Here is a 21,741-nt window from a genome sequence, read left to right on the forward strand (position 1 = left end):
TCTATGTCTATCTAGTGGCTGTTCTGTTCTCTGGCCCCAGATAAGTTTATTAGGGTGCACAATATATTGGGGAACACAATACCACCACAGACACATAAATGCATAAATATAATATATCATACTTTATTGTGTGGGAACCACACAAAAACAGGTATCTTTGCTCTGCTCATTAATATATCTCAAGTAAATAGACTTACAACTAGTATATGATAGATGTTAAAAAAAATTGTTAAGGGAATTTTCTGAAGTTTGGAATCTTCAGAGGCCCCATTTTGTCACCTTCAGAGACAAGATAAAACCCAACGTCAGTTTACAAGTGAACTTAATCTTGCTGTGAGGGCTTATGGATTGCATTTCATGCATACCGCATTCCTTATATACCCTTAAAAATGTTGTTGCCAGTCATGTTTGGTTCTGTCCTAGGTCTCAAGAGGAGGAGGAAGGATTATGGGAGTGAGAGGAGCCAAGGACACCTCAAGAATCAACTAACCTGGAGTCCCAGGGGCTCACAGAGACTGAACCACCAACCAGAGAACTTGCATAGGACTGACCTAGGCCCTCTGCACATACGTTATGGTTGTGTAGCTTGGTCTTCCCGTGAGACTCCTAACAGTGGGAACAGGGGCTATCTCTGACTATTTTACCTGCTTTTGGTACCCTTTCCTCCTACTGGATTGCCTAATCCAGCCTTAAAAGGAGAGAAGTTGCCTAGTCTTACTGCAACTTGATATGCCATGGCTGGCTGGTATACATGGGAAGACTACACTTTTCTGAAGAGAAAGGAGTAGATGAGGTGGTGAAGAGGGGAGGTTGGGAGAGGACTGGTAGGAGAGGAAGGGGAGGGGACACTGTGATCAGGCTCGGAAAAATTAATTAATTAATTAATTATTATAACTACGATCATATAATTAGTTAATATAACTATTATTATTATATAATTAATAAAATTGTCTAAGATTTAATAAAATGATTGTGGCACAGGTCACCAAGAGTGCCCTTGTATCAATATTAAATAGGGAGATTTTCCCCTCTTCTTAGCTTCTTTTCTTCTGCTTCTGTGTAGAGTCAGTGTCCCTGTTCATTACGCCATCTTCAACCATGTGTTCTCATCTAAGGAAAGTGTGGCTCAGGCATCCACATCTTAGTGTGAAATCTGGAAAAGAAGGAGAATGAGTACATGTGTCTCCTTAAGTTGTTCTAGATGAGTACGTGTTTCTTTAGGGCAAAGTTTCCAAATTTTTGGCACCCCTAATATTTTTAGAACAGTACCTATCCTGTGCACAGGAAAATGTTTATCCTACTGAGGGCTTATCTTACCCATAGTAGGGTGTTTAGCAATATACCTGTCTTCGCCAACTTGATGACAGCATCCATCAGTCCGCTCTACTCCCACTTACCATGCTCTCACTTTCAGACTTACCCCCCTTGAAGAAGAGGAAGAAAAACATTCTCTTGGTTGAGGAGCACTACGCAGACAAGTGGACCATTTCTCCAAGGTTGTTTACCATTACCAAGAGTTTCCTAAGAATGAAATTTTAAAAGTCTTAAGAATGTATCTGGGGATTCCTTGTTTAGAGGTCCATAGAAATATTTAAAAGTGACTGGTTATTAGGATTTGAAGCTTAGAACTCATTCACTTTGAATCTTGCATGGGGCTTGAATAGGTTAAACATTTATGAGCTATCTAAAGACTCTTCTTGAATGTGTATGTGAGCTTTTATGTTCATCTCCTGTGATCTTCCATACTTTTAATGTTACCAGAATAGACTGTGTTTATACACTACGTTAGACTCCTTTCTAGCACTGTAACAAAATACAAGAGAAAGTGAACTTGGTATATTTACTTTGGCTCACAATTTCAGAGGTTTCAGTGCACCATAGTGGGAAGCACATGTTGGGAGAAACAAGAGCTGTAATATAATGGATAGGATCCCAATGACCTAAATTCTTACCATTAGGCTCTACCTCTTTAAAGGTTTTATCTCCTCTAATAGCACTGTGGGCTGGTGATGGAGCCTTTAGCACATAGCTCTTGGAGAATATTTAAGATCCAAACCATTATATATATTTAATAATAACATAATAGAGGTGTGTGATAGGATGCCACACCAATGATTACAATTATGAGAATGACATTCATCAAGTGACTTATCTGCTTCAGCAACTGTGCTGAGTGCTTAGTATGGAATAATTTACTTCTCCTAGCAGCCCTTTGTAATAGATGACATTCACAATTGTGTAGCAGATAAAGGACAACATATGCTAATTGTTATGAGTATTAGTGCTTTACTTCATAGAACATTCTTCCTGAGCAGTTGATATATGCCAAATATTCTGGAGAATAAAAGGAAACATGCCATACACTGGTTGTCTTAGAAAATGAGTTGTACCATCCATCTTTCTGTGTTGTGATGCATATACAAGTCTGTTTCTAGCACTTGTGAGGAACTGCCTTATTGTTTTTGGATCTCTGGTGTTTGCTACTGTCCTGATTTAATTTTACTGACATGGTCTAGATTTCCCCTGGGGAGAGGGAGCTACCATGTGTGCGCTGGGAATTGAATTCTGGTCTTCTGCAAGAGCAACGAGGGCTTTTAATCACTGAGCCAACCAAGACTTTTAAAAACATTCTCTCCCACAGTTGCTGCTATGAGGATGTGGGTCAGTAAGAAAGTAAGTACCTTTTCTGAACCAGCTATTTTATCAAGGATATTCTTTGATGTTATTCCTTATTATCTTTACGTGGAATAGATATGCAATTATTAAACCCCATTGATTTCAAGAACAAATGACTAAGGCTTAAAGATGCTATTGGGTCACTTTTGTTCCAGATCAAGTAATATCCATTGATGTAGCTGGACAGACAGAGGAAGTAAGATGGCAGGGAACAGAAAGGAATATAGGCATGAGTATACAGGAAGTAGCTCTCGCTTGGCCTAAAGATTTCCTAGTGGTAAGAAATTGTGGCTGTCTTTTCTATTCCTCTGATCTGGGTTTATTTTAATTAATTAATTAATTAATTTAGGTTTTTTGAGACAGAGTTTCTCTGTGTAGCTTTGCACCTTTCCTGGATCTTGCTCTGTAGACCTGGCTGGCCTCAAACTCACAAAGATCTGCCTGCCTCTGCCTCCTGAGTGCTGGGATTAAAGGTGTGCACCACCACTACCCGGTCTGTTTTTTTTTTTTTTTTTTTTAAATTATTTTATTAATAAGACCATTTAGCAATTTGTGTTGCAATCTGTAGAGTGACTATCATTGTGACAGTGAGTCTTCATTGCCCACTGATTTTAGAATCACCACGGCAACACACCTCTGCATGTATCTACAAGGGTCTTTCTAGTAAGGCTTAACTGAGGAGAAAAGACCGATCCTGGATATGAGTGGCACCACCCCATGGACTGGGATCCCAGACTAAATAAAAAGGAGAAGATAAGTTGAGTCTTAATATTCCTCTTTCTCTGTTTCCTAGCTGGGGACACCATGTGACTGGCCACTTCATGTTGCTCGCCATGATGGACTGTATCTCTTCTAAATGTGAGCCAAGGTAAATCATCCTTCCTTAAGTGACTACCTGTCACAGCACCAAGAAAAGTGATTTATTCAATTACTCTGCTGGAAGCTTTGCTCCCTTAAATGCACATTGTTCTGTGGAAAACCATCCCATCTAGTGAAAGGATTGTGTATTGTGATGCTCCCACTGAACTGCTGTCTTTTGTTGGACTTGTGGAATTCTAGCACCTCATTTTCCTCAGCCTTAAAATATGAACATTGCACATTTGTGCCATCTGACCATGTCAGTGAGTATTTTGAAATTTTTAAATAGAAGTCCTTACATAAACAACCAATATAGTCATCCATTGACAGTAAACTATGAAAGAAAGTATCTTGGGGCTATAGTATCCAATTTAGTCCTTTCAATTCTTTTAATCCAAGTGGAGACAGGCTGGGTACATCGTTCCACAAACCTCCCAATAACCACACTTTACAGAGTCCGGCATTCTGTCTGGTTCTAGTAGACACAAGGGTTAAGCAGATCATACCAATACCCCAGCCTGTGGCTCCGAGGAGTCTAGGTACATCAAACCAGATGTGCAGGCCACTGAGCCATGCCCTCCAGCTGTTGTAGGAAAACATTTTTTAGACCAAGAATGAACATCATGCTTGTCATCAGTGAGCTGTGCGTAGCTTCCAGCGAAATGGAGACCAGCAAGTACTTTTCTGTGTTTTGATAGTGTCGAGCTCTGTTCATTCTTGTGGTCTGCTTTATTTGTGTGTGAGAGAGGCTTTAAAGAATACATGTTTTCACTCTATCTCTCTTTGGGTATTTTCTTGGGGACAGTCTTGATTGAGGACAATTGGGGATTGCCCAATGGCCAGTAGTGTCATGACACTGTTATCTTATTTTCCAACTAGACAAATTGCTTCCTCCTAAAACTGTTCATATGTTGACCTGTATGGTTCCAGTTTGGGGATATCCTCTTAACCTTTGTATAAAATATCATTTGGGCCCATTCGCGTTCTAGAACATCAGCTAATGGCTTCTACTGCTATTTCAGACTTTTCCAGTGGTAAAGATGCAACAGCTGGAGCGCAGTATGAAGAAAGAAGCAGATAAAACATCTGGATTCACTTATCCTTTGGATAGATGCCTCTTCCCTTGTGTCTAATCCAGTATGCACGAGTTCTGGGTATCAGGTCGGAGAAGAAAATGTCCTGGGACATTGGTGTCTGAAATATCTCCCTCCTTCATGATATGAGCAAATGATGAAATCATTTGAGAAGCATTTTCCCCTCTGTCAGCTAGTAACCATTCAATAGATGTAAGGCTAAGTTGCAAACTAGAATGTCAGTGACCCTGATGCCCAATTAAATATGTGGGGAAGGTAGCATTCCCATCCCCATGCTCCTTTCATGGCAGTTTGGACAATGGAAACACTGTTACCTTAGAAATATGCACCATTGCGCAAAAAGCTTTTTATCTTCAGACCAAAATAAATGCTTGTGTGGTTAAAAATACACTCAAAGAAACCTCAGGAAAACCTGGAGTAAATTAGCCAATTGATGTCAAAATGACAGCGGCTGGTACATTTGCCTATTACTGTCACACACTGGCTATGACCTTCTGAGTGCCTCCCTAATAGCTTCCCTCCACTTCGCTTTCAACATCGAATGTATTCTTATTTTCCCATGTTAGACATTCTTTACTCTCATCCTAGGACACATCATCTGCTTATTGATATCCTTTTTGCCCTGAGATGATACAAAGGCATGGTGTGTACCACTAGGTTTTCCATCCTGGGCTTCTCTGAAAGTGAAACTCTGCATTTCTATCGTGTTCCCTCAAAGGACACAGGACTCTGCTCAGAAAATCTGTTTTCCATCACCTTGAGTCTTTGGGTATCCCCTGTCTCACGTTAGTTTACTGCAAACAGAATTATTCACTCTGGTTTTCCAGAACAAGGAAACCACCTTCCTTTTTGAAATTGAGTGACACAGAATGGCTTTCTCTGTGCCTACTCATCTGAAATGAAAGCTTTGCAAGGAACCAGTGGCCTGACAGTGCCCATGTGGGGCAATTAATAACTAAAGACAAATATCTCTAAGGAATGCTCTCTCAAAACAACTTGATCTAAGCCAAACTTTCTGAGAGAAAGGATGGGTACTAGCGTGCCCCGCAAGCCCAACATCACATTTTCCTGGTTTGGTGCCCTTTTTGTTTCTCAATCTGCCTCCCGCTGTTCTTATAGTCTTTATTTAGACCATACTGAAATGTGTGGCATTTTGATCAGTCTTGTGATTTAGACATGGTGTAAACACCACAAACCATAACAGCAATAAGGCATCCTATGGACATTGATAAATTCTGGCAAAAACATGGAATTTTTATATACAAGTTTCCTTGCTGCAAACTCACATTTCTCTTGGCATCTTTGAACCTTCCTATCCTACCTTAAATATGTTTTGGACCCAAATTGTTCTTTTGAGGCTACTGATAAGCACTAGAATGTGCAATATGTCATTATTTCAGTATGACTATTCAGAATGAAAGGAGTAATGAATGAAAAGGGTATATGATTTTCTTTCTAATCTTGTCACTGACTAGTGTAGAGTTAATTAGGACCTTAACAAAGGGCTGAATCCTTAGATTTACTTCTTAATGCTAAGAAAATCTTAATGATAGTCTGAACAATGTTTGTAATAAAAAGCATGGAACACAGAACAGCTTATCAAGACCCATCCATGACATATAATCTTATGTCCATAGATGCTCTTCCATATTATCTGGTGGGGATAGATACTAAATTAGGAATCATAGATGAATGCTTTATACTTCACTTATTACAGAAATACTGATTGAAAGCATAACCCTACATGACATCATCTTTTCAACAAGCTATTCACAGAGGTGTCATGTGGAAACCAATGACTCTCTTAGTTAAAACCAGGGGATATATAGATGCAAACAAAATTAGCAGATTATAGGAGATTAAAAATGTCAATAATCTGTATGTCAGGGTTCTGAATAAAATTTGTGAGATTTAAAAGAAAAATAGTGAATTTAATGAAATATAAAATACATAGGGAAAAATCTGAAATTCTTCATATGCCATGAAATTATTGATCAGGGTAATTAAAAAGTCAAGATTATGTATGTTTAGCTTTTCTGCTCACAAATTTATATCAATGAGTAGTTGAGTATTATCTCTATAAGCCCAATAACTTATATTGGGAAGTTTTGTAAAAGATAAAAACAAGATCATCAGTCACACAAGTGTTTGCCTCCATGGAGTGTGTCTTTTCATTAAAGAAACACTTTGCCTTCAGTAGCTTGTGCTTTGTGGGTTCAGTAGGCATGGAGGAAATGCAGAAATGAAATAATTTTCTTTGGTAGGCCTGCTGTGGAATAAATAAACCATGCTGTTAGGTAAATTCTTTTATTGCTCCAAGAGTTGGTTTTCTCATTTATGAAAATAAAGGCATTGGTTTCTCTGTTGGATATAAGTTCATTTCTATATTGAATAGTGTAAGAAACTACTGGAAAATGTGTGTTCATAAAAAACAGGGGCATTTTAAAATCCAGACAGATGCATAGGCACTAATTACTACACATTTGGTGTGGTCAAAGGGGCAGAAGATGAATAGTCAACAAAAAATGCCTATGGAGAGAGAACTCAGTGTTGACAGTGATCACTACATTGCTCCCACTAGGACAGGGCTGTCTGAGGGACTAGAAACAGTTCATGTAGTTGACTAAGAGTTGAAAGCTGATATCATGATAGTGAATGTTGTGGACTATATATAGGCTTGGGTTTCCCTACCGTCCCACATTACAGCTCTAACACACAGAGTGTTGGAACAGGAAGTGGGGGCTTCTGGAAGTGCTGATTAGGTTTCAATTAGGTCATAAGGGTGACCAAATCCTCATGGTTCCTTTGGTGGCCTTATAGGAAGAGATATGTTTCTGTGTCTCTCTATATGCACAAAATGAGGAGAGGCCATGAGCACAAGTAAGACGCTGACTAGAAACAAACAAGAAGGAAAGCCCTCGCCAAGAACTAAACTTGCTCAACCTTGGCCTTAGAAGCCATTACTGTGAGCAGTTAATGACTACTGTTTAAGCCACCCAGTCTTATCATATTTTGTTGTATCTGCTTAAGACAATTGACAACAGGGAGCAGAAGGCCAACATAACTAAATGATTGAGGGCAGCAGGTATACTAGGAGTGAAATCAGACTCAGAAGTACCCCTAGTCCAGCCATATACTTTCCAAGTATATCCTTAGACCCGAACTTGGCCTTCCATGGCCACAGCCTCTTCATTTAATAAATGAAGATAATGATATCTAACTTACAACATAGTCTTGAGGATTAAGGGTGGCTATGTAAATAAATAGAAAAGACGAAGATGAAACACACTTAAAAAAAAAGCTTTCTTATGTAACAGTTTATTGAATAGCAAGGGCCTTTGAAAATCCAACAGATACCATTGTCTTTCATTAAGACAAAAGAGTGCAACAAAAGAGAACCCAATAACTTATTACATCTTGGTTTTGAACCTTGTTTTTCAAGCTTGCCATCACTGGAGCAAGTCGTTTTTCAGAATCTCAGTTTTTTCTCATTAGCATCACTCCTCCTGTTCAATTTCCTCCCTTCACATCCATCTCCTTTCCCTCCTCTTCCTTCTCCACCTTTCCCACCACTACCACTATCTCTTCCTTCTCTACCCCTTTCCCTCATTCTCCCTTCCTTCTGTCTTCCCAAAGGCCCATAATTGCTGTGGATATCGCTCTATATAAATAAAACACCGACTGGCCAATAGCCAGACAGGAAGTATAGGCGGAACTAACAGAGAGGAAAATTAAGGAAACAGGAAGGGAAGGGAGGAACTGCCTGCAGCCACCACCAGGACAAGGAAGATGTAAGGTACCAATAAGCCACAAGCCACATGTGCAAAGTATAGATTAATAGAAATGGGCTAAATATAAGAGTAAGAGCTAGACAATGATAGGCCTGAGCTAATATTCAAGCAGTTTAAATAATGTAAGAGTCTGTGTGTTTGTTTTGTAAGTGGGCTCCGGGACTGGCGGCACTTGACAGGAGCTGGAGAGAAATTCTCCAGCTACACACAACAGCTATTCAAGCCTGCCAGACCCTAGAAAAGAGATGGTAACTTGCACTTGTCATGTGTGCACCTGGCCGCCTACAAGGTTTCATTTACAGTGAAAATCCAGACATTTCTGAAGGGTCTTCCTTACTCTTGAAAATCAGTTGTGATGGTGGAGAGGTAAAGCTGTAGTAGACTAAGAACAGCATCTAGCAGGTTGGGGTGATAGTTCCAAAGTACCCTATACTGATCTGGGCTGCAATGGTTCAGATTTTAAGATGTGCCAGCATCACCCTGAGTACTTGTGAAAACACAGATTCCCAGGCTTATCTAGGAAGGACCTGATACAGTAGTTCTTGAATGTGATGCGATAATGGCATTTCTCAAAAGTTCCTAGAGCAGCTAACGCTGCTAAGGATCATACAGTGGCGCTGGCTGCTCTGGGGTTGTTCAGTCAAATAACCCACCCCTTTCATCTCACCATGCATTTCTTTATTATGTTGAGATAACTGAATCTATAAAGCTTATCAAACATTGACACTTTCTCATGGGTCCAAATGATTTCAGGGTTGTCAGGTTTCTGAGAATTCTGATGTATCTTCTTGAGTTACACCACATCCCAGGAAATGTCTCCAACATAGGCAAGACTTGAGAGTAGGGAAAGGGATGTGCCCACCATTTTCCTTGGGCTGCAGACTCAACAGGTGATGACAAGTAGGCAGTACATCTGCTCTTCTGTTTGCTGTGGTGAAACTAGAAACACACAAGAAGCAACAGTTTCTGCCTACAAGAAGTTTACAGACTGAAGATAGATAGAACTATCAGAACAACAAAATGGATTGCACTCTGATAGAACCCATAAGTAAAAACAAGTCCTGTAGAAGGTTAGAAGGCAAGAGGACTAACCAAGCCAGATCTGCTAGGAAAGACATCACCACAGAAAGTGTTTAAACTTGGTCTTAAAAAGAATAGCAGGTACTATACAGACTGATTCCATACAAACCTTGCATACTACTCTGTTTCGGTATTATTGGAACCACATCCCCGGCACTGTTCTGAGTATCTTTCATAGACTGACTAGCTAAGGAACTACTCTTATCCTCATTTTAGAGCTGAGGCAACAGAAGGAATAGAGCTTTGAAGCTTGTCCAAGATCCTAGCTGGTGACCAGCAAAGTTTGTTGGGAGTATCCGTGGCCTGGCTGAGGGCCTGTGTGCTTGAATGCTTTAACATACTGGCCTTTCTGAAAAGGGCAAGAAGAACATTCCTCAGCAGAGAAAGTACCACATGCACAATCAAAACTGAATGAGAATTCTTAATGGATTAGGGAGTGGGTGGATGAAAGTCAAAAAGAACAAAGGGAGAACAGGGGGGGGGGGTAAAGCAGGGGAGATGCTTTGGAGACAGGAGAAGAGGTCCGTGGGACAGACGGAGATTTAATTAATTTTCTGAATAATGGGTGTCCATCAACAACTTAGGCAAAAAGCTAACTCTGAAGACAATAGAGTGGTAGATTCAAGTGTTAATCCAGGTCAGGGTTTCCACAACAGTATATTCAGCCTTGACTCTCTGACACAGAAATATATTAGAACTGACATTCATATTAGTGATTTCTTGCTAACTTAATAAATTAATATACTATAGTATCAATTGTACAAATTAGGTTTTGCATGTATACATAATTTAAGACATATATTGGTGTATATACTCAGTTTTTTTATCATATAAGTAAAAGATAACTTGAGGTGGTTGGTTTATTCAAGTAGACCTTGCATGATCATTGACCCATTTTAGAATCTGATAAAAACTTTGCCAAAGACTATATACTTTATGCATTTTTTTGTTTGAGAGGATGATTGAAAGAAAAGAAAGAACATCAATGAAGTGTAATATTCAGTACAACTTCATGCAATCAGAACATATTTGTGGCCAAGGTGAGTGTTTGATCAGTAACAAAGGAGGCTAGGAATGAAGAAAAGAGAGAAAGTAAAGAAATATGTGGTTACCATGGAGTTGTTTATAAATTATGAATAGACTCTTGAGTTTCCCATTTGAGCATGTATGGAGCTCTGGTGCTGTTGCATTAGAAAACCTGTGTCTGAGTCATGTCACTGGTCCTCTCTAAGCTTTGAAATGTAGCTTATGTATCTATTTTACTATTGATCTTAATTCATTTTTATTTTATTACTCTCTTCATAAGTTTTGGGGAAAGCACAGAATGTGAAATTTACCTTAAACAAATTATTAAAGGTATAGTATATTCTCAGCTATATGCACCATCTCACACAGCATAGTTCTAGGATTTTTTTGCAATTTCAAAACCATACACCCATTGAACATCAATTTCCCATTTTTTGAAGCCATGGTTTGCTGTTCAGTTTTGATGAATTTGATTACTGTAGATTTTTCAAGGAAATGAGAAGACATGGTATTTGTCCCATGTGACTGGTGACCTTCACTTAGTACAATGTCCAGAAGGTTCATCATGTAGAATTTTTCAGGACTCATTTTTCTTTCTTTCTTTTTTTTCCTTAAAATATTTTTTTCCTTTTATTTTATTTTACAATACCATTCAGTTTTACATATCAGCCACAGATTCCCTTGTTCTCCCCTTCCCTGCTCTCCTTCCCTTCCCCCCAGCCCACCCCCCATTCCCACCTACTCCAGGGCAAAGCCTCCCCCGAGGACTGAGATCAATCTGGTAGACTCAGTCCAGGCAGGTCCAGTCCCCTCCTCCCAGACTGAGCCAAGCATCCCTGCATAAGCCCCAGGTTTCAAACAGCCAACTCATGCAATGAGCACAGGACCCGGTACCACTGCCTAGATGCCTCCCAAACAGATCAAGCCAATCAACTGTCTCACCTATTCAGAGGGCCTGATCCAGTTGGGGGCCCCTCAGCCTTTGGTTCATAGTTCATGTGTTTCCATTCGTTTGGCTATTTGTTCCTGTGCTTTATCCAACCTTGGTTTCAACAATTCTCACTCATATAAACCCTCCTCTTTCTCGCTAATTAGACTCCTGGAGCTCCACCCGGGGCCTAGCTGTGGATCTCTGTATCTAGATCCCTCAGTCGTTGGATGGAGTTTCTAGCACGACTATTAGGGTGTTTGGCCATCCCATCACCAAAGTAGGTCAGTTCTGGCTGTCTCTCAACTATTGCCAGCGTTCTATTGTGGGGGTATCTTTGTGGATTTCTGTGGGCCTCTCTAGCACTTTGTTGCTTTTCTCATGTGATCTTCATTTACCATGGTCTCCTATTCCTTGTTCTCCCTCTCTGTTCTTGATCCAGCTGTGATCTCCCGCTCTCTTTCCCTCCATCCTCGCCCTTCATTACTCCCACTAATGTCCAGGTTGTTCTTGAAGATCTCAGCCATTTCTCCGTCATTGGGCGATCCCCGTGTCTTTGTTGGTGTCCTGTTTTCCAGGTAGCCTCCCTGGTAATGTGAGTAGCAGTCCAGTCATCCTTGTTTCACATCTAGTATCCTCCTATGAGTGAGTACATACAATGTTTGTCTTTCTGAGTCTGGGTTACCTCACTCAGGATGATTTTTTCTGATCTATCCATTTGCCTGCAAACCTCATGATGTCATTGTTTTTCTCTGCTGAGTAGTATTCCATTGTGTATATGTGCCACAATTTATTTATCCATTCTTCAGTTGAAGGGCATCTAGGTTGTTCCCAGGTTTTGACTATTACAAACAATGCTGATATGAACATAGCTGAGCAAGTGCTCTTGTGGTATGATTGAGCATTCCTTGGGTATATGCCCAAGAGTGGTGTAGCTGGATCTTGGGGGAGATTGATTCCCAATTTTCTAAGAAAGCGCCATATTGATTTCCAAAGTGGTTGTACAAGCTTGCATTCCCACCAGCAGTGGAGGAGAGTTCCCTAGTTCCACATCCTCTCCAGCATAAGGTGTCTGCAGTGTTTTTGATCTTAGCCATTCTGACAGGTGTAAGGTGATATCTCAGAGTCGTTTTGATTTGCATTTCCCCAATGGTTAGGGATGTTGAACAATTCCTTAAATGTCTTTCAGCCATTTGAGTTTCTTCTGTTGAGAATTCTCTGTTTAGCTCTATAGCCCATTTCTTAATTGGACTGTTGGGCATTTTGATGTCTAATTTCTTGAGTTCCTTATATATTCTGGATATCAGTTCTCCATCAGATGTGGGGTTGGTGAAGACCTTTTCCCATTCTGTAGGCTGTCGCTTTGCCTTGTTGACCATATCCTTTGCTCTACAAAAGCTTCTCAGTTTCAAGAGGTCCCATTTCAGGACTCATTTTTCAAAGTTGAGTAGTCCCTTGCCTTTTTGGATAGTGGAAAATGCTGTGTTGACTAAGGGAGTATAACTATTTCATTTACACATTGTTTTTTAAACTCTTTCAGATAAAGCCTCAGAATTGGGAGTTCAATAGTGGTTAGTTCTGGCTTCAAATTTCAGGGGGCTTCCTTGTGTTTTCTGTAGTCGTATCACACCCTGACAAAGTTGTCGAAGCATTTCAATTTTTTCTGCCATCTCAGCTGATTTGTTTCCTTGTTGTGTTTACAACAGCCAGCCTAGCAGATGTGAGGTGATATTCACTGTGGTTTTAAATTTGTAGTTCCCTGATGACTAATGCATCCTTTTTGTGTACCTATTGTCCATTTGTATGGTTTTTTTTTTTTTGTTTGGTTTTTCAAGACAGCGTTTCTCTGTGTAGTTTTGCGCCTTTCCTGGAACTCGCTTTGGAGACCAGGCTGGCCTAGAACTCACAGAGATCTGCCTGCCTCTGCCTCCCGAGTGCTGGGATTAAAGGCATGCGCCGCCGCCGCCGCCGCCGCCGCCACCACTGCCTGGCTCCATTTGTATGTTTTATTTGGAGAGATGTTTATTCAAGAAGAGAGAAAGGGGAGGGGAGAAGAGAGAGAGAGAGAGATACAGAGAGACAGAGACAGAGTGAGAGACAGAGACAGAGAGTGAGACAGAGAGAGACACAGAGAGAGGACAGACAGACAGACACAGAGAGAAAAATTTTAATGACTTCAATATGGAAGATAATTTATATGAGCACAATATAGGATTTTTTACATCTTAATGCCTTTTCATTTCCTTTTCTTGCCAAATTGTCCTACCTAGGACTCCTATCTTTGGTGAATAAATGTGTACAATGTGATACCTACTATGCTCCTAATCTTTGAGGGAGTTTTCAGTTTTCTTCCTATTGTGTTTGTTAGTTATGAACTTTTCAAACATGGCCTTTACCATTCAGAAAGAACCTCCTTTAATACCTTGTTTCCTTGAGTTTTTATCTATAATAAAAACACACTGAATTTATAAATGTCTATTGAAAGGATCAAGTGATACATTTGAACCCTGCCATGTTTTTATCACTTTTATTGGATTTGTAGACTGAAACAGACTTGAGCTTCAGAGATCAATTCCACTTGACTAGGGTTGACAGTTTTTTTCTATCCTGTTGAATGTGGTTTGCTGTTGTTGAGTAGCTTTGCATCTGTATTCATCAGGGATAATGATATGAATAAACCTTCAATTTAGTTTTCTTATGGTACCTTTGTCTGGCTTCAGTCCTGCTTTGGTATCTGTTTTCATAAACCCAGTTTGCAGGTGTCCTCTACTCCTCAATGTTTTGGAAGAGCTTGAGAAAGATCATTGTAAAGTCTTACAGGTTTGGTAGAATTTCTCAGGTAAGTCATACATTCACAGATTGTACATGATTGGGAGGCTTTATTTATTTATTTATTATCGATCCATTCTCTTTACCACTATTGACAGTTCTTTCTTCACAATTATGCCTTAGTATTTTTTACCTGTCTAGGGAAATATCTACTCCACTCCTCCTAGGTTATTTAATTTGTTGTGGTACAATCTTTAAAATGTTGTAACTGCTTTATTTATTTATGGCGTGTGTGTGTGTGTGTGTGTGTGTGTGTGTGTGTGTGTGTGTATGTGTGTGTGTGTAGTCCACAGTGAGGGTGTAATAGTCAGAGAACAATTATGAGAGCTGGTTCTTTTCTTCCACCATGTGGGTCCTGTGGATGGAACTCAGGTTGTTAATCTCTGCAGAGCCAAATTTTCACAATATTTCTTATAATCCTTTATATTTCTATTGCCTTGCTTACAACATCCCTCTTCATTTCTTGTTTTATTTATTTGAATTTTTTCTGTTTAGTTTTATTTGAGCCCTAGTTACCATCACTAAGGTTTGGACAGATTTTTGTCTTTTTAAACAATAGTTTAGTTTGATCTTTTTCCTACTTTCCATCTCCATCATTTATTTCCATTCTAGTCTTTGTTATTTCCTTATTTTTGCTAACTCATTGGCTCTTCTTTTTCTAGTTCCTTGAGGTGAGATTTAGGATCTTTATTTGAAATCTGTCTTTTCTTATGTAGGCATTTACCACTGGAAACTTCCTTATCACACTCGTTTTTGCTGCATTCTCTACACTTGGTATGTTGTGTTCTTGCTACAGCTGTCTTAACATATTTTCTAATGTCCCTTTGATTTCTTCTCCAACCTACCAGTTGTTCAAGTGTCTTGTTTAGTTCTCACACACTTGAGACTTTTCCATGGTTCCCTCTGCTATTGATTTCTAGTCCCATTCCACTGAGTGTGGGACAGATACTTGGTCTGATTTCAATTTTGAATTTAAGACTTGTTTTGGGGACTAATTTGTGATCTATCATGAAGAACGTTCTGAGTATACTTAAGAGTTTATATTTTGCTGCTGTTTTCTGGAATTCTCTGTGTGTCTATTAAGTCTGTTTGGTCTTTAGTGCCATTACAATCCTATTTTGCTAATCATCTGTCTGGATGCTGTTTCTATTATTGAAAGTGGGATTTTGAAATCTACTGTTATTAGTTCTCACGTAGTTCTAGTCGTGCTTATTTTGTATGATTCAGTTCTCTAATGCTGGGTACATTCAAGTATTTCTGCTTCTTAAGTAAATTGAAACAGTCATCACAACATAATCTACGTACTTGCCTTTTGTATTTTAATATAAATAAATAATTTCTTGGATAAAATAGAGTGATTTGATAGCTTAAAAATAAGATCTAACTATGGATATAAAAGCCTGACCTTAGAGTCAGTGGCATGTGTGCCATGATGGTTTGTTTTCACAGTCACCTTGACAGGAGTTAAAATCACCTAGGAGATGTATCTCTGGGCTTGTCTTTGAGGACATTTCCAGTGAAAAAGACCTCAGATAGAAAGAATCAGTCTAACTGTGGGCAGCTGCATCCTGCAGGCTTCGGTCCCAGGACTGAGTTAAAAGGAGAAAGTGAGCTGAGTACTCATCTCTCTGCACCCTCCGACTGTGGACACGATGTGACTAGCTACCTTAAGTGCCTGTCCACCTGTCTTCTCCACCATGAGTGGATGTGCCTGGAACACAGTGAACCTTAAATTAACACAAGTTTCCTTTTGTGAGATGCTTTTCCAAAGCACCGAGAAATGTAACAAGTCCATAGGCTGAAGTAAAGAGATGCAAAAGTATATGCTGTAAAAATGGACCCTGCTTTTGCTGTCAATTTGACTGGATTTAGAGTCACCATGGATACATACCTCTTAGCACGACTGTGAGGCTGTTTCCCTAAAAGTTTAACTGAGGAGGAAGACTCACTCTAAATATAGGTGGTACTGTTCTATGGACTGGGTTCCTAACTTGAGTAAAACATAGAAATTGGGCAAAGCACCAGCATCCATATCATTCTGCTTCATAACTGTGAACATAGTGTGACCAACTACATCATACTTTTGCTGCCATGGCTTCTCCACTGTGATTGGCTCCTTCCTTAAGATGCTTTTGTGAGGTATTTTGTCATAGCAACAAGAGAAGTGATTGATATACCCAAAGGGAGTGCCCTTAACTATAAAGTCAGGCTTTTATATTCATAGTTATATCTTCTTTTTAAGCTATTGAATCACTCCATTTTTTTTTCTTTTTGGTTTTTTGAGACAGGGTTTCTCTGTGTCATTTTGGTGCCTTTCCTGGATCTTGCTCTGTAGACCAGTGCTGGAATTAAAGGCATGTGCCACCAGCACCTGGCTAAATCACTCTATTTTAACCTAGGAATTGAATTTATTTATAGTAAAATAATTACTGTTATATAGATTAAGAAATTGTTTAAACTTTTTAATTGTTAAACTTTTGATTTTTTTTTATTCATTGTACATACCAACCACAGATTGCCCTCTTATCCCTCTTCCCGCTTCCCTCCCCGACCCCCTTCCCCTTCCAACCCACCCCTCATCCCCTCCTCCAACAGGGTAAGTTCTCCCATGGGCGGACAGCTAAGCCTGATACATTTGGTTGAGGCAGGATCAAGCCCCTCTCTGCTCACGTCTTTCTTACAGCTGTTTTGTCTTTTCATCTCTTACTATCTTTTTTATTTCAATGGTGTGTGTGTGTGTGTGTGTGTGTGTGTGTGTGTGTGTGTGTGGTGTGATGACATTTTTGTATGGTTATTATGAAGCTAATATACAATATAGTGAATTATTTTAAGCTAGTAACAGCTTAATTTAAACATATTTTTCTGCCTTTTTTCCCATTTATCCACTTTATGTTATTACTGGTAAAAAATTACATACTTATATTTCTTATCAACTTAACATATTTTATACTTTTAATCCAATACTAGAATTAAAGTTGATTCACACATCATTGCTACCATGCTATATAGCATTCTGCATTTATCTCTGTATTTATCTTTATTGACTAACTTTATACTTTTATTTGCTCTTTTCCTACTAATTAACATCCTTTTGTTTCAGACTGCAAGACTTCCTTCACGTGAAAGATGGGTCTATTTAGCAATAAACTTGTTAGCTTGTATTTATCTCGGAATTTTGTCATTCTGTATTGTTGATGGATAGTGTTGCTGGGTATATTAGTCTGTGTCAGCATTTTTTTTTTCCTTTCAGCAATTTGTTTCGAGACAGGATCTCACTCTGTACTCCAGGGTGTCCTGGAAGTCACTGTGTAATCCAAGCTGGGTGTGAATGCACAGCAATCCTCCTGCTTGGAATTCCCAGTGCGGGGTTATAGACATGAACTGCCAGTATTGTGAATGTGTCACCTCAATCCTTTCTGCAATGTTGCTGCTGAGAAAATGAACTGACATTTTTACATAGATCTTTCACATACCCCAAACCCTTTTGCCATTTTCAAATCCTTCCTTCCTTTCTTCCTTTTAGGCAGTTTTATTACAATATGTGTTATTGTAGACTCTTGCTTGAACCTTGTTGAAGGTATTTGGATTTCATGCCTGTAAAATGTCCACTTCCTTTTAGATTTTGGTAAGTTAGGGACATTTTCCCCTTAAATAAACCTTCTGTCCTTTTCTTTCTCTCTTCTTTTTAGGTCATCATATGCTTGCATTGCACCATTTAATGATATTCAGCCCACTTCTTTTACTTTCTTGATTCTGTTTTTTTCTTTGACTACTCTGGTGAACAATGAACACATGTTGTATTTTCAAGCTTTTGATTCTTTCCTTTGCTTGACCAAGTTTTCCAGTAAACTCTTTTCAAGAATTTTCATTCAGTTGTTATGTTCTTTGGCTCCAAAATTTGCTTCTCTTCATATTTTTCAAATCATTGTTTGTATTCTCATTTCATTCATTATTTTGCTAAGCATGTTCATGATGGTTAAATCACATCCTTCATCAGGTAACTCATATATTTCTGGTTTTTTAGGGTTGATTTTGCTGATTTACTTTTGTTCTTTTGAATGGACTATCTCCTTTATCTTTGTTTGCCTTGAAGCCTTGTGTTGGGATGAACACAATTGAAAGCACAATATCTCTCCCTGTGTTTATACACTGGCTTCATCCAAGGAAAGACCATCACCTGTCAGCCTGACAACATTGGGGGTATTTTCTCAAATCTTTTGAGTGAATGCATTTTCTCTAGCCTTGTGAGTTTAAACATCAAGTTTATGAGATATGCTCACTCCTTTTTATGAACTTTCACAATCCTTTATTTCCCCTGGTTTTTGACAATGCCAAGCAGTTTGTATAAAAACAGGCTGTTTTCATTGATTCTGTAAGCTCACAGGATTATAGAGTATACTAGGTCTTATCAGTTCTCTAAGTTATATGAATCAGAATAATCCCTTTGAGTAGCCCCAATAAAGGCTGAACGTATAGAATTATTATGCCATCCACTGTGTGACATCTCCCTAGAAACAGCAGCAAACTATACAGATCTCTTTTATTTATAGTGGTCTTCCAGTATATGGAGTATACCAGGTTCCACCACCCCTCTAAGATAGGCAAGGTAGAAATAAGTTCCTTGGGGCTCAAGAAATTACTCAGTAGTTAAGAGCACTGGCTGCTTTTGCAAAAGAGCTGGATTCAGTTCCCAGTACCTACATGGCAGATAACAACCTCTGACTCTTGAGTTCCAGGGGATCCAATTTCCCTCATCTGGCCTCTGTGGGCACTGCACATATGTCATTCACACACACACACACACACACACACACACACACACACACACACACACACACAGAGGCAGGCAGGCAAAGCACCCATACACACAAAATATATGTAGTTTACAGATATATTATGCAGGCAAAACATCCATAAACATAAAATAAAGAGATTCTTTGTCTACCCTTGAGAAAAGAGTGGAACATTAGATCCATGCTTCTTCTCTACCCATCTCAGCAAGAAGCAGAATACTTAGGGTAGGCTTCTTGTCTAGTCCACACTGGGATGGTGAAAGGTGCTGTGGATGATTGATTGATTGATAAATAAAACACTGATTGGCCAGTAGCCAGGCAGGAAGTATAGGCAGGACTAGCAAAGAAGAGAATTGAGAGAACAGGAGGGCGGAGAGAGTGGAGACGCTAGTCTGCCATCCAGGGAGCATCATGTAAAGGCAGCAGGTAAAGCCATGGAACACATGGTGACATATAGATTAACAGATAAGGACTGAGTATAAGAGTAAGAGCTAGACAATGATAGGCCTGAGCTAATGGCCAAGCAGTTTAAATAATATAAGCGTCTGTATGTTTATTTTATAAGTGGGCTACGGGACGGCCAGGGCTTGGCGGGCCCTGGAGAGAAAAACTCTAGCTACAGAGAGGGACTCAGAAATGAGCGTCCTATGTGAACTAATCCAGATAACTGTCTTTGTGGATAGCTCCCACAGCCTGAAGTTCTTTCTTGCCGGCTCTTAGATGCAGGACAGATTGAAGCTAAACCCTAGAGAAGCGACAAAACAAGCTGCATAATTCATTCAGGGGCTACCTTTTAAGAGTTGGGAGCTGCCAAACCCATTGTTTGGCGGCAGGGTGGGCATTTTCACAGTGAATGCCATGAATCTTCCTGCCCGTGTCAGTGAAGCGGGTCCTGTGGGTGTGCCCTTCGGGAACTGGTTTAGCTGGACTGGTTTTCCCAAAGGAACCTGGTCTCATTTGTCTAGCCAGTGCCTCTGTAGCAGGAAGTAGGAACCAGGCTCATAGCTTCCTTTGTCAAGATTTGGATGGTATCACTATTCCACTGTTTCCATTCAGTCAACTTCAGAAACTACTGAAGCAGCAGCTAAATACTTTTGAGTGCCATTTATCAACTCAAAGTTTTCAAAAAATATTTTTAAACTGTATTTGTCATGTATATTAGTTCTCTGGGAAATTTCTCAAAAGCTTGAGGTTCTGTAATCTAATAAATTAGACCTTCTCTGAACATATCTCAAAGCCTTTTAAAGTCTGAACCTAGTGAGATTTTAAATTTTAAAACCATTAACCAATTATACAGTGTAAATTTGAATTTGTAAGATGGACCAATCAAATTCTATTTATTCTGTGTCTTAACATCAAATACCCATTGTTTGGAACCAAAAACTTCCTAAGCTTGACAACTAGAAAATAAGAACTGATTATATACTAAATGTTCAATAGTTGAATATCAAAGTACCCCCACCCTAATGTCTTGTTCTCCTCATAACCAAATTGGCCCCACTTACTTTATGGATTGAGTTCAGTCCAGCTTTGTTTGTAGTGGAATGTGCTGCCTCCTGCTGAGGGGAAGTTTAGTTTCTGGAAACTTCTGTTGGACTGTCTGTTCTGATTCCAAACCCTTAGGCTCCTCCTCACTCTAATCAACCAGTAAAGAAAAATTATGGGTACAGGTACAGCTACTCTTGTAACTGGCATCATACAGATGGCAGAAGATATTCTAAAGCTGATCTCTTTCATCTGATGTCAATAAAATAGTTCAGATTTTTTTAAAAATATTTTCAAAGGCATTATCTGCCTTCCTGGATTCTTCTGGCATGAAGAGTTCTCAGAGTAGCCCCACTCATCTTCTGCTTTCTCAGTAGCAGGTGGCAGGTAGACCTTTATCCATTTCCAGACTGACTTAGGAGGAATGGAATAAAAGCCATCTCCAGTCTCTTTTATATCTGCCTCCCATGTCCTTGTGATAATCTTAGTTTACACTGAAGCTCACCCACACCGTTCCCTGCCTCCCTGCCAACAGTCTCTGTTATGGTTGGAATCTAAACATTTTCTTGAAGGCCCATATGTCAGTGCTTGGCAGCTTGTTGCTAGGTGATTATGTCATAAAGAGTCTGACTCACATGTAGATAGTCCATTGGTAAGTTCACAGCTGAGCAAGCTGTTAGCAGATGGTGTGGCCTAGTTGGAAGAAGTGGGTTAGTAGGGACATGTCTTTGAAGAGTAGATCTTGTGCCAGGAGCCTCCCTCTTTGTTTTGTGGCTGCCATGAGGTGAATAGCTTAGTTCTCGCATGCAGACTCCACCACCAAGGGCTATCACAACACAACTCCCTGTCACCAGAGTGACTCTGGAGTGACACCTCTGAAATTCTGAGCCAAAATATGTCCCTTCCTCATTTAAGTTGTTTTTTTCAGGTGTTTTTTCACAGCTTCAAAAAAATTGTCAGAACTTCATTATATCCTTTGTTTGTCTTTAGACTTTTTCTTTCCATTATCTTAAAATCCTGGTTCATATGACTGCCTTTCTTTAGAATTCTGTTTATCTTTATATCATTAACTATTATTCTTTGTTGATAACAATTGTGATGAAAAATAGTATTTTAATTTTCATTCCCCTTTTTTCTGATATTGAGAATTGATTTTAATGTGACTTGGAAGACTTGGCTTT

General features: G+C 39.4%; 1 long non-coding RNA gene across 1 annotated transcript; it reads right to left on the reverse strand.

Annotated features, from left to right (window-relative positions):
* Window positions 1-948: 948 nt before the first annotated feature.
* LOC119088511 lies at window positions 949-21,141 on the reverse strand. The gene is made up of 3 exons (XR_005092160.1): window positions 20,581-21,141; window positions 1,421-1,521; window positions 949-1,153 (listed from the first exon to the last, which is right to left on the reverse strand). It is a non-coding gene; the product is annotated as an uncharacterized LOC119088511 (long non-coding RNA).
* Window positions 21,142-21,741: the final 600 nt, after the last annotated feature.

The sequence above is a fragment of the Peromyscus leucopus genome, chromosome 9 (genome assembly GCF_004664715.2).
Source record: "Peromyscus leucopus breed LL Stock chromosome 9, UCI_PerLeu_2.1, whole genome shotgun sequence".
Classification (NCBI taxonomy): Eukaryota; Metazoa; Chordata; class Mammalia; order Rodentia; family Cricetidae; genus Peromyscus; species Peromyscus leucopus.